Source organism: Rattus rattus, chromosome 4 (assembly GCF_011064425.1).
Source record: "Rattus rattus isolate New Zealand chromosome 4, Rrattus_CSIRO_v1, whole genome shotgun sequence".
Classification (NCBI taxonomy): domain Eukaryota; kingdom Metazoa; phylum Chordata; class Mammalia; order Rodentia; family Muridae; genus Rattus; species Rattus rattus.
In genome coordinates, this window is record NC_046157.1 from 181766140 (window position 1) to 181774912 (window position 8773).

Below are 8773 nucleotides of genomic sequence, written 5' to 3' on the forward strand. Positions count from 1 at the left end.
CTATGACATCTCTAATGTCTAAGTCTCATGACTACCCTGTGAATTTTATTCTCTATTTTGATAACTCTATCTTCAGACTTTGTACTATACCATAGGTGTTGCCTAAAACTTTGTTTGAATAGATACTATTATTTCATCATGAGCAAGAGCTTGGAACACAAGACACAGTAAGTTTCTTCCATGTGTGTACTTATTTTATCACCATTGAGAAATATCTCACTAGATTTCTTCTAATTTTTCAATCAAATTTATTGTTTGCTCTAGAAGCATGTTATGTCAAATAGGACATTAGTGGACACAATGGCTAATGAGAAAATATGCAATCACATTATGCTTTCCATAGTCTTTTGTTTGTTCAATGATCCCACCTAGAACTATATTTTGTATTAACATGTCTCCTTAGACTCTTCTGATCTCTGAGGGTTTGACATTTTTTTCCATATGTCTTTCAGCATCTTGATAGTTTTGAAGTGTATCAGCTACTTCTCTAGAGAATGACCTTCAATTTAGATCGGTTAAGTATTCTGCCATGTCCATTTTGGGTATGCATTTGGTGTAAGAAAACTACAGAAGATAATGCTTTGCAGTATATCATATCTGAGGTGCATGGATATCTCACTAGATTAATGTGCTGGGATATGTTAGCCTTTTCACTTCCCTCCCCCTTACATTAACCATGCTTCTTTCTTCCAAAAGAGCTCTGTGAGTATAATCATAATAAAGTTATAAGGATTCTTTATGATACAGTTTTGCAAATATGGTTGCCACCCAAGCATGTGGTCATTGCAAATGCTGCTATGATAGGGTCTCTGTAAAAATGTCTATTGATTGAACAACCCCTTGAGATAACTGAAGGTAAGATATTTTGCTTTAGATGGTTTCTACACAGCAATGGAACATATTTTCTATTGTTTAAAAATTTAATCCATGTATGTAATAATTTATTCTTTTTTGTTTGTTTTTTTTAATTTTTTTATTAGATATTTCTTTACTTACATGTCAAAGGTTATTCCTCTTCCCGGTTTCCTGTCCGTAAGCTCCCATTCCCTGCCCTCCCCTCTCCCATATGGGTGTTCCCCCTATACATCCCCCTTATTGACCCCTGCCATATTCCCCTGGAATTGGGGGTCCAACCTTGGCAGACTAAGGGCTTCCCCTTCCCCTGATGCCCCAATAAGGCTATTCTCTGCTACATATGCAGTTGGAGCCCTGGGTCATTCCATGTATAGTCTTTCTGTAGTGGTTTAGTCCCTGGAAGCTCTGGTTGGTTGGCAAGCATACCATCCATCTCTTTCCTTTGGTCCTTCATTATCCCACCATCCTTAATTGTGTGTGTGTGTGTGTGTGTGTGTGTGTGTGTGTTCTATTGTTAAACTCACCAAGTCCACCTGGTGCTGCTTGAACATACATAGGAGCATCTGCTGCATTGTGGACATATCCTCTCAGGGGCCGTATCTTTGGAAAAAAAACCTGACTCTTCTAATAGTCATTACTGGCTAATAGCGTCTCAGCTAGTGGTGGCATTTCTTGACTGTCCCCTTTTCTATGTGGGAATTTTGTCTCAATCTTACATGGGTCTCACACATGCTGCCATAACTACTTTGATTTCATATGTGGAGAACTCTGTTGTGTCTAGAAAACATTGTTTTTCAGTAGCCATCACGGCCCCTGTCTCCTGCAGTCTTTAATTTTGATGAGCAAGTTGCTTTGAAGATGAAGAAAGCTTGACTATTTTTTTTTTTTTGCTTCACAAGCTTAGACCCCAGCTTTGTGTGAATACATGGAAATGGCAGGTAACACACAGGATAAATAATGCTATGTGCTGCCTTCGAACCTCTTAGCATTTTGTAATTATATTTATTTTAAAAATTGTACTGTGAAACAAAGTTCACGATAAAACAGTAACTCATAAAAGCTTCAATCTCAATGAGAGATAGACAAATGGAGCTTCTTCACAGATTGAATAGTAGGGATCATATAGGGGATAAAGGCATTTTTTCCCTCCCTCCCTCTATAAAGGCATTTTTAAATGAAGGTATTAATGTGGGTCTGTAAACCGGCAGAAGCATGAGTTTATGAATGTAGCCAGAAGCAAAGAGTTATATGGAAAAGTGCTGGCTATTGGAAGTACAATTCTTCAGTTTCAGTCTGGAATATCTGACATTTTATTGCTGCTATGCAAATCCCTATCTGGCAACATAACTTGACCAGTAAGCAATGACTCCACAAGAAGTATTGACAGCTTGCTCGTTTGCTAATTTTTTCTCTGCTGTTAAGTAAAGAACCAGGAATGAAATATTATTAAATGAGATAGCATGAAATAGCTGTTTGAGTGGCAACATGCTGGTGGACTTGAGAATGAATTCTATCTTTATCTCTGAGTTTCCAATCAATAACCTGCTTGTCACCAAGTAAAATGTTTCTTGGGGGTATTCAAACTTAGGGGAGGTAAATGGTTTGGTTGAATAATCTCTATGTAGATACACAGTTCACGTTTGGTTCAAAATACATCCAGAGAGAAACCAAAAATGACTCAAGAGGCTCTTCATACATTTTATTCAGACCTTTCACAGAAGAACAAAACCTTTTCTCCATTCTGTTGAAAACTAGAGGTTGGTTTTTCTCAAAAGGAAGTCTGTGATGATGAAAATGTTGCATATATTCTCAGCTTAATATGATTACCCCCATCTAACTACTGAACATGTAAAGGGAATGTAGTAGAACAAACATTTTTAATTGTTTAAGTTTCTCCGAGTGTAAATAATTCTAATAAGCTAGTAACCAGCTAACTGAGCAGCGCAACTGAATTATTGGCTTCCATTAGAGTAAAACAGACCAGAAAGCCTTGAAAGTATCCAAAGAGGACAGTGTTCATCGGAATTGTTTTCAAGTCCCATCCGTATTCATGTTTTAATAAAGCCCTGTAAGGGGTTGAAATGGACAGCAAATGCCAAGGCGAAGCTCTGAGAGGGCGCTGCATAATGACAGAGATGCTCCAGCCATGCGCCTCACCTGGCATTTATATAAATTAGAAAGGCTCATTTTGTCATTAACCTTTTAAGTGAAGCCTCCTGCATGCTTCTTCTTAGCCGGAAGAAATACCACTATAACTTAGAGTAGCCAATGCTTTAAAGGGCAAGCAATTAGAGGATATAAGTATTAAACCTTATTCAGTTCTTTATGGGGAATCACACATTCAAGTTTTCTTGACCTGGATAAATGTGTTGGAAAGAAAAAATTTAAGTGACTGCCTGCTTAAAGAAAAGAAAAGTTGGTAGTAATTTTTAATAGCTTAATAAGAAATTAAGGTTTGGGGGGGAACTATATTTTTAATTAGCCAGTATTACAATCTGATAAAATACCTAATGTGGTAACACTTATGATTAAATTGGTCTTTTTCACTTTATTTATTATAAAAATATGCATATGCTCTAACTTTGAGATATATTCCTAGCCTTGATAATATTGAGGCAAATTAACATGTGCACATAAAAAATTATCTGCCATGGTCCCAAAATCAAAACAGTAAACAAATATAGTTGATAAGCTGTATTTATATTGTTAAGGTTATGATTAAAAGCATAAAAGCAGACATTTCTATGATACGTGGTCATAATTTTTTAATTCATTAACAAGAATCCCCAGTTGATATCTGGCATTCGGAAAATACCCAGAAAATGTTGATCACTTCTGCCTTTAAGAAGTTTAAAGCTTCAGAAGGCTACACAACAGAATCATTAAATAACAATCTACTGCTTTTGCTATAGTGGAGACTATCCACAAGGGACACGAGTGGCTACTGGGGCAATCAGAAATTGTAGGGCATTCAAACAAAAATAGTTCCCCATGGGATATTTTCATTTCTGGTGCTCTTCAGGCATTGAGAAACAGGGACAATCATTTCCAGAAAGCAGAATGAGAATTTCTGCAATGATCTGAGGTTAGGGAAGGCATCATGCATTTACAGCCCAGGGCATTTATCAGATTTTGAGGATAAGGAACTCAGAATTCTATAGCTAGAGCTGAGTCTTCTGCATTTATCAGAGGGAGATGATGAGCCTCAGGGCTACTGCACCTCAGGTTGTAGGAGAACCGCCTGGAGGATCAGAGTCAGCAGGATAGAATGGGCTTAACCAACATTACAGCCAATCTCTATAGCATTTTAAGCTCCTGTTGGATTAAGAAGTTGATTGCACAGTCAATCTACCTGCAAAATATAAGACGTGGAAAGGTTTTTGAGCAGAAAACACAACTTAAAATCTTCTGATTCTTTTGCACAAATATTCATCATTCAGTAAACATTTTTTAGACATTTAAAGATAAAAGTATCTTTATCTTTGAATAACATCGATAACAGGAAAAAAGTAAAATTGATCCAGATATTGACTTTTTCAGACAAGCCTTTTAAATGAGCATGATTAATATGTTTTGAGACGTGGGGGGGGAGGAGAGAAACAGTAGGGAAGACTGGCTGAAACTATCTAATACAAACTTGAAACCAATTTTAAAGTGAAAACATGTTGCTACAGTTTGAATGTATTGCAGGAAGTTTCTGTGTTGGAAACGTAATAACAAGATGTGAGGTTCCCTGGCAACATGTTGCCCTCTCATGATAGAGTGATGCTGTACAAAGGCACACACCAGACATAGACCCTTGATCTTGCCTTTCCTAATTTTTAGAACAGTAAGAAACACATTTAACTTCCGTATATCCTAGGAAACCCAGGGGGAAGAATGAAAGAGTGAACTTATCTCAAGAAGGAAGACTGGAGTGAATAATGGGAGGAGGAAACAAATAAGCAAATAAAAAATAGTTAAATCCTAGTGAAGGTGTAAAAACATGGACTAGAAGCAAACAAGAAAAAAATTTCTAAATTCACATAGGAATGGTTCAGTATGTTACCTGGTGAATGTAAGGGAAATACACAACGTATGAAAAATTAAAAATCCACAGATAAAATGTACAGAATAGTTACTAGCCAAGAATCTTTAATAATAGGATGAAGATATGTGCCATAGTCAATTGTACTCAATATAGCACAGTGAAATTTATAAAATCTTGAAATGACACGTAGATTTTATTAATATAGAAACAGAACAAAAGGGTTCTATGGATATGGATATCCTAATGTTTTATAAGCATTGTAAAATGCATTTAGGTAGTTGAGGTTTATGACAAACTACTTGGAAACTTTTTAAAAAATGAATTCTATCCTATAGTTCATGAAATGAGAGGAATTTTATAAATGAAAATCAAAGTTAAAAAATAAAGGTTTTAAGGAGAGTAAGGGAAACTATGTACCTCGCATATGAAAATTTTCCATTTTAGATTTATTATATTTTACATATGTGTGTGAGTGTCTGTATGTGCACATGGGTATGGATGTCTGCAAAGTGTGTCAGATCACCTAGAGCTGAAGCTACGGGGGTTGTAAGCTTCCGTTGGGCCCAGTTCTGAGGAACTGAACTCATGTCCTCTACAAGAGAGTATGCACTCTTAACTGCTTAGTCTTCCCTCAAAAGCATGCATAGAAGTGTTCTGTGTAGACACTTAGAAATCATTTATAAATATAACAACACTAAACTTAAGAATCACTGTTTATTATCTGACACCATCCAGAAAGTGGCAAAGAAAGTATTATAAAGACAGGGTACATGCCAACTTCACTTGCAGCAATGTCAAAATATTTACTATTCATGAAACAGAGAAGAGGTTTACGTCCAAATCCTTCTCCAGTGAGGAAAGACTGGCAACCCAGAGGGAGAGTAGAGAAAGACTTAATTATTGACTTCAAAGTAAATGATCCTAATGATGCTGGAGGGAGGGAGCAGGAGAAAGAAGGGGGAAGGAGAAGAAGAGAAGGTTGTTTCTCCACATAAACAACAACTGGGGAAACAATATTTTAAAAATGCACTTATGAGTTTGACTGTTTACCCATAGATAAACATAAATGTTTGAGGTGACAGATCTGTAAACATTATAAAATGCACATGTGTATTGAAACATTTTATAGTACCACATATTATATGCAATCCTATGCCTTATATATATCATGATAGAGCTAATTTAAAATAGAGAACACATATGAAGGGAACAATGAATTAGAGTATGAGTATAGATAGATACAGGGCTTTTAGCATGAGTGTAAACAGTGCAGAAATCCTTCTATATCTTCCAAAAGAGATAAAAGTAAGTTGTGCAGTATCAAGTATTTTGAAGTCTATGAAGCAGTGAAAACACACACACACACACACACACACACACACACACACACACACACACACAAAAAAGCACAAGTCTTACAGTAAGATATCTCCAGGAAGACACACAGACCTTAGTGCTTACAGCAGGTTTATTTTATGGTATTGCTACTATATCATTCTCAAATTAGAGTATCAACAATGTCCTTCGAGAAGAGAGGTTAACATTTAATATTCATAGCAGAAGAATTAATGTTACTATCAAAGTGAACACACCTTAATAGAACATCAGGTCAAATATGTGTCATGGACAGAAACAGGAGGTGATAAAAGTGAACAATGTGGTTTATGAACCATTCAAAGTGATAAAGTTATAAATACAAGAAAGGTACAGTTATTTTCAAACTCGTGGTTGTTTTTGCTTCAAGGTGAGGGTGAGACTTTGTGTTTTCAGACAAGGTCTTGCTGTATAGCCCAGGCTGGACTTGAACTCACTATCCCTTTGCCTCAGTCTCAAGAATGCAAGGTTCCTCTCCACCACCACTTGAAAGAGGCAAACACTTGACTAACTTAGTCTAGAATATTGCCAGTCTACTAGTTTGTGATTGAGATTGGTGACAGGACTTCAGACTGTAAGTTGTGAGCCAGCATGCTACATTGCAGATGGAACTATATGACAAGAATGTGTGTAGCCAGGCAAATGCAGATCCGGGAGTCCTTTCCTGTAGCACAGGGTGCATTGGGGAGCATGGTCTTCAAAATGAACTCAAGAAATCATAGTTACAGGTGAGCCTGGGAAAATGTTTATAGTTGGCCCTTTGACTTCTGACTAAGAGGGAAACCCAGTCACATAGCTGGTTAGCAGGCTAATCACAATATTCAAGTATTGAATGTAAACAAGCTAGGCCTAGGCGTAAGGGGGAATCTTTAAATAGCACATGCACATCTCTGTTCAGCCTGTTCTTTCTTATTGCAGTGACAGGTCAGTCTTAGACTTCCCAGCTGTAAGGTAGATGACTGTTTATGGCTTGCAGTATGAGCGCATTGTTTGGCTGCATGTGCGGTTATGTGCACTTTTTAAAAATCACTTTGTTATTATGGGAAGCCTTTCGGTAATGTGGCAGAAAGTATAGTTTCGGACAGACACCCACAGCAAGATATTATTCAGGATGAGAGACCTTGAAACATTGAGCCATAAATGAAGATATCTCCCTCAAATCCATCCCAGTAGAGCTCAGGGAACCTGACTGAAGAGGGGATAGAAAGTAAGAGACAGGGGGGCGGGGGGAAAACACAAGGAGAACAAGACAGTCTGAATCAATGAGATCATATGGTTTAACTGATTGAAGCGGCTAGCAGAGGGCCTGCACAGGTCTGCACCAGGTTCTCTCTCTCTCTCTCTCTCTCTCTCTATATATCTATATATATATATATATATATATATATATATATATATATATATATATATATATATATATGTATATGCTTCTACTTCAGTGTTTTTATTAAGCTGTTAGTTCTTTAATTTTAAATTAATTTAAAAGATACTTGAAATTTTGTTGTTTATCCTTTGATCAATATAGTGTTTAAAACTTTGTTGTGATTTCTGAAGTTGTCTAGGGTTTTGTTTTGTTTTGTTTTGTTTTTGTCAGTTTCATAGTGAATTTTGTTGTTTTCATCCCACTCCCCTCCATCCCTCTTCTGGCGTACTTCTCAACCAGGTCTGCCGCTACCTTCATGTCAGCCAATAGAGTTTAAATCCTCTCTTGCCCTAGTGTGGGTGGGAAGTTGTTCAGTGTAGCAAGGGCAGTTTATTGGTGGCTAAGTACTGAAGAAAATGATGGTATCTGCCTCCAACAAGTGTTAACAGCCCATAGTTTCTGTTGTCGATTTATAGTTTAATTCCATCCTGGTCTAAGGCAGAGTTTCATATTATTTCTACTCCTTATGTTCTGAGCTATGTGTTTTGCAGCTCAGAGTACATTGATGGCTCAACAGTTATGAACACTTGTTGTACTTGCAGAGGACCTGGGGTTCAGTTCTTAGTACCTGCAAGTGGCCCATAAGCTCAGACGGTTCCAGAGTCCAGTGCCACCTTCTGGACTCTATGAGCACTGCATACTCATGGTACTCACACAGACAAGTAAGCACACACAAGTACACATAAATTATTTTAAAATTAAAATTTCAAAACTATATATCCTATACTGGAAAATGCTCAATGCAATCTTGAAAGAGAATATCTTCTTCTGCTTCTCAGTGAGGTATTCTAAGTTAGACCCAGCTGGTTAAAGGTGATACACACTTCAAAACCGTCAGTGAAATTGTCTGCTTATATCTAACTATCCATAGAGGAACAGTGGAACTTTCAACTCTGCTGCTTGGTTGGTTAATCTATGTCTCCCATTAGTCCTATTTGATTTTTGCCTCACAATATCATGCTCTGTTTCTTAACTGCATTGTTTTTTAAGATGATTTTGTCTTCCTCATCTCTAGTAATCTCCCTTGCTCTGAATTTCCTTCTTGCTGAAATTAATATAACTTCAGGAATTATGCTTTGCCTGGTGTTAAC